Source organism: Melitaea cinxia, chromosome 6 (assembly GCF_905220565.1).
Source record: "Melitaea cinxia chromosome 6, ilMelCinx1.1, whole genome shotgun sequence".
In the NCBI taxonomy this organism is placed as follows: Eukaryota; Metazoa; Arthropoda; class Insecta; order Lepidoptera; family Nymphalidae; genus Melitaea; species Melitaea cinxia.
This window is the reverse complement of record NC_059399.1, coordinates 16,142,695-16,148,817: the sequence shown is the minus strand read 5'-3', so window position 1 is coordinate 16,148,817 and position 6,123 is coordinate 16,142,695.

Here is a 6,123-nt window from a genome sequence, read left to right as displayed (position 1 = left end):
GAAGTCAAACAGTTTTAGTATTATAGTTTATTTAAAAATATTAAAATTATTAGTTTTATATACATAAGTTTGGTATATGACTGTCGTGTACATATTTATAAAAGTCCCTAAATAAAGATATAAAAAAAGTCAAAGAGTTCTTGATTTTATTCACCGACTTTAAAAAGGAAGGGGGCTACTCAATTCGACGGTATCAAGATATATATATTTTTTTATCTATATTCGAGGATAACTTCGTCGTTTATGAACCGATTTTGATAAATCTTTTTTCGTTAGAAAGGAGATGTCCCAAATGTAGTACCATGATGTGGAAACCAGGATCTGACGATAGAATCTCAGAGAAATCGAGGGAAACCTTCAAAAATCTTAATGACGACTAGTACGTTTGTTAATTGTTTTCGTTTACTTACGTTATATTACTTTTCTATGTAATTGAAGTCATTACATACATTATATACTCACCACTACTCACTTCAGCCTATTGCAGTTCACTGCTGGACATAGTCATCCACAAGTTCGCGCCAAAAATGGCGAATTTTTGACGTGAACTTATGGAGACCTACGTCCAGCAGTCGACTGCGATAGGCTGAAATAAGTGAAGTAATGCCACAGTAAATCTACTATATGGTAAGGACAAAGCAATAATAAAGAAAGGTTTTGGGGTCAATACACTTTATAACAGTGTTAGAAAATTTGTAATATGATATTATAGACGATTCACTCGTAATGTGATAAGAAAGAACATCAGACGTTTCTAATACAAAATTTCTAAGTACGAGTAAGGCTTAGAAAAGAAAAATAAGCATAGAATACTTTGCAAAATATAGAATAATTGATATAGAAATTTTCGGTAATTTCAGTCCAGCCTATTGAACTCCTCTGCTGGACATAGGCCTCTCCAAGCTCATCCAGCCTACACCGGCAATCTAACGTAGATCGTCGGTCCCACGGGCCGGACGACGTACCACACTGCGTTTGCTAAGACGTGGTCTTCACTCCAGGAGCCGTCTACTCCAACGGCCATCGGTCCGACGACACAGATGACCAGCCCACTGCCACTTCAACTTGCATATTCTGTGGGTTATGTCGGTTACTTTCGTTCTCTCGCGGACATTCATTTTTAATCCTATCTTTGAGAGAAACCCCAAGCATAGCCCGTTCCATTGCACGTTGAGCGACTCTAAACTTGTGGACCAGTCCCTTCATCAGTGTTCACGTCTCGGCTCCGTATGTTAACACAGGCAGGACGCATTGCTCGAAGAGTTTTGTCTTCAAGCATTGCGGAATCTTCGAAGTGAGGACTCGACGAAGCCTGCCAAACGCCGCCCAGCCCCACTGAATCCTACTATCGGCCTCCTTCTCGAAGTTGTTGCGGTCCAGTTGGATGGTATGGCCTAGCTAAATATAATCCTGAACAACTTCAAGGAGGGTACCGTCGACCGACACCGGTCTACTTTGTTGTTAAACATAACTTTCGTTTTGTCCAACTTCATAGCGAGTCAGCGAAATGAAGGTGAGAGGTGTATTCGCCGTTGACGTCGCTGCCTCGTTCCCCCCAACCCAAGGTCTTAAAGACATACTCCAGCGCAGTGGTAAACAGTTTCGGTGATATATTTTTTTTTTTTACAAGTGATATACATCCACGGGCTTATGAACCTATGTCCTTTTTATACTAAAACCTTGCAATGTTTATTTTGTATTTTTTTCTATTTCAAGGTAGGCGTTACTCGGCAACATCGCTGTTCAAGTTAGACTATGTTTTTAATGTCTCCAAAAGAGACGTGAGTCCACCGACCGGTTCTTAATCTAATGTATGGTACAATTGGTTTTTTTTTTGTATTATTATTATTTCCTTATATACTTATACTTAATAACTTATACTTTACCTTAATACTTATATCTAGCTTAATCTTACATTCATTAAATGCGTAATCGTTTTCTTAAAAATATTTTTTTTTTAATATTATCTATATTACCACCAACTTACTCCTCCCAAGCAAAGCAACCTATTCGAATTTTATTTTGACATCTCGAGAATACTCTCAACGACGGCGGTGTCTCTATTATGTATCGCCATCTTGAGACTATGCTCGAGGATGTCTTTTTCCGTAGCCTCCGCCGCCCACCCGAAGTTTCGGTGATATTACATCTACCTGTTTACCCCACGCCGCAGGAAAATTTGATAATTTACTAAATATTAGCCATAGCTATACTAAAAACTACTTAGCTACTAGTAAAAATTCAACTAATTCAAAAGTTGCTTACAATTGATTTAAATTACACGTACATATAAATTTCCAACATACATTTTCATGAGACTTTTTCTTTCTTAAATTATTTTAAATAAACTTAAAATTTGAATATTCAAAAAAATCTTGAAAAAATCGAGATAATTGAAATAGATACAGTGAAATCATTTCATGAACAAAGAAAAAAACAGTAGAGAGAGAGAGTTACCATTTATTTGGAAGTTAGTTAAGGTATGTTTGTGTATTATGTCTTTGGTATTTTTAACATGATATAACAAGTAAATTCTATATGTAATCCGGTTCTTTTCATTCTGTTTACTATGGAAAATTTACATCAAACTTATTAATAATATGAATCATAAATCGCTCCTAACTTATCGTATTAAATATTCCAAGAAAACCATTTAAAAAATTACATATATTTCGATGTTTACGTCATCATTGTAGCTTGTAAATAAAATTTATTAATTTTTCTCAGTTTGTACTTTGGCGTTTTTTAGTCGTATTATTTTCGTTAAAAAATACTTTTTTACCTTAATATGTATCTTTCACTTTTCGTGTTTTCAGATATTATATTCTGATTGACTGGTTTAATCTGTAAAATTCAACGTATCACAAGATACCCTCAGCTTGGGCATAAGCCTTTTCTCCGTGTATTATTACAGTCCAAGCTTAAAAAAAAATTCTGTTCGAAAATACAAACGCCAAAGATGTTCCTATATCCACTAAACTTGGTACTAACTCGGGTATCATGGTGTGATCTTAGGACAATTTAGGAAATTTACTAAAAAGTAACAAAGATATTTTGAGAACATAAAACAGTAAACATGCTCATAAAAAATGAAGAAAAAAATCTGCAATCACATTATATCTTAAACAATATAAAAAATGTTTTCGACATTGGAATTATCATAACTCTTAATTAACGATTTTTGATTTTATACCACTAGAGTAGCAAAAAATACGGTACCTGATGGTAGGCTTATGGTAAAGCCTATAGACGCCAAAATAAGGAGTTTTACAAACGAGTCTCCTATTTTATATATATTTCCAACAAGCTTAAAATTTTATTGCATACTAGCTGACCCGGCGAACTTCGTATCGCCTAACACCAACTTTATCGTATGGTATTAAAGTTCAAATTGACTTTTAAGTATTATCACAAATCTTTTGTATGGGAGTATAGAAAAGTGTTGTTTTTAGACTTTTTCAGGAAATTTTAATTTTTTTTTTTTTAGAATTTTTCTCTCCATCCAAGAACCATCCTCGTACTTCAAGGAATATTTTAAAAAAAGAATTAGCGAAATCGGTCCAACCGTTCTCGAGTTTTGCGCTTAGCAACACATTCAGCGACTCATTTTTATATTATAGATAACATAAATAATCCAAGTGTTTACGTAAATTCTGTATGGTAAAATAGGAGATTAGTTCGTATTACTGAAATTACCTAAAAATGGCTTGAGAAACCAACGTATTTGTTGAACGACAATTCCATGAAACGTGATCGAGAGCGAGATTGTGTTGGTAGTTCTAATACACGAAAAGTGAACCATAAATATGGTAAGCAAAGAGGTCATGAATTCTTGTAATATAATCACTATTTTTTAGATATAATTAGCTCGGCAAACAATCGTACGGCTCAGCTGATGGTAAGCAATTACCGTAGCTTATGTCTATAGTGCAGACGTCTGTCTGAAACACTAGAAGCATCACTAGCGCATTGCCGACCCTATCCCCTATTCCTCCCAGGAGTACTGGTTACCTTACTCACCAACAGGATCATAATACTGATTAAGAGCATAAATATTTAGCTGTGATCTTCTGTAAGATCGAGGTACCCCAGTCGGGCTGCTCCATATTTTTAGCAGGAAATTTCCTGCTGTGCCCTACGTCAGATGCAATCAGATGAAATTCTTCATGAGTTTACTTCGAAAATTCCGATTATACACTACTATAGTCCCTGCCGGTGTAAATATTATCAATTTCTACCCGAGCGAAGCCCCAGGCAACTGCTAGTCATTCTATAATAGCGATTATTTTACTCAAAATTATATGAAAGACCTTGTGCGTGAAAATATTTAATCACTCATTCATTACAATATATATTTTTTAATATTATAATGAATGAGTATTTCTATTACTTATAAATAATATATTAATTATGTGAAAAGTATATTAAAATATTTTAGGACAACATAATTTTATTTGCTCGCAAACGAAAAAAAAACGGACTTCAATTACATCGACAAGTAATACAACGTAGGTAGACAAAAAAATAATCAAGTACATACGCGTTATTGAAGATTAGAAAGAGATAGATTAAATCGTTGTAATCAGATCTCGATAAAATTGAGCTTTGACCACATGATAAACATTAGCTTTCGATTAAATTAAAAATCATCAAAATCGGTATACCCAGTAAAAAGTTATGGCGTATAATACAATGTAGGTCGACGAAAAAATAGTCAAGTAAAAACGCATTATCAGATATAACTCGAAAAGCAGTTGTTAGATCTTAAATAGGACCAAATGACACGCACCACCTTTCGATTAGAAAAAATTGTCGAAGTAACAACATACATCAAAAAAAATCAATCGAATAGAGAACCTCCTCCTTTTTTGGAAGTTGGTTAAAAAAGAAATTAAGTACGAACAATAGAATTCAAATTGTAATTGTTAAAAAAAATACAAATTTAATATTACCCAAAAATAACATACGTAGGTGATTTGACAATCAAATAAAACTTGAATAAAGACAAAATATCGAAAAAAAAAAACATTAAAACAGATATGATAATATTTTAATATGTAATTTATAATCTTTTTGTTTGCGATCCTTTTTTTGTATTATTTTATTTACGTACTACTTCAAAGTTGGCCCGGACATTCTAGACCCTAAGTATATAAACATTTAAAATAATTATATGTACGCTGTGTAGCAATGATCAAATCTGCTAACAATTGACAGAGATATCTAAAAAGATTGAACTATTTTTTTGAAGTCGGTTTAAAAGCAACAAAACTTGACAATGACCTTGTTATACCAAAAATCGTTGGGTCATTACTCCCACTATAACATTTACAAACATTTATTTATTCCATCAACTTGCAAATGCAATGTGTAATTTTCGCAATATTCATTCATACCAAACGTAAAGCATCTCTCACCGGCCACTTAGCTTTGATCTATCCCCTCTAGATATCAAACAAGATACAGATGAAACTGAAAGTTCTTTCGTATTGGTTGTTTTCTTGACAAGGCAATGTTTAATTTGCAGTCAATTGAACTTTATGATTACAAAATAGAGGTTATATTGGCTCGGCATTAGTGAGTCCACTTGTTACAACACTGCCTCGGTCCGCTGCGTGTCCTAAATACTTCGCTCCACAGAATACCGTTTGGAAATCCCACTCTCACTCATATTACAAAATGATGCGTAGGTACATTGGTTCTGGTATCTATACTCATATTACGGAAAGCCTATTAGTTATTTGTGTGTGAAATAACGTTAATGTCTTCGTTTGTGAAGTCTTTAAAAATGTATGTAAACGGACTAGTTAATTAATTATAGACGTTGGAATTAATTGAAATTATTATTAAAAATATTGGAGTAATTTGAAAATTGAAATGTTATTTAAATAAAATAAAAAATCGTAGTTTCTCGAAACCTAAAACTTTTTTATTTTGATGCAATAAAATCATTAATCATGCCTTAATTTTTTTCATTTAATAAACTTAAAAGTAGATTATAATAAAATTAATCCCCTTTTTTTACTTTTTGTTCTGTTTGTTCTTTCTTTTTGTTTCCTACGACAAAATTTCAAAATTTCTTTAATAGAACACTTTAATTACACCCTCTTCCCCTTGTTAGTT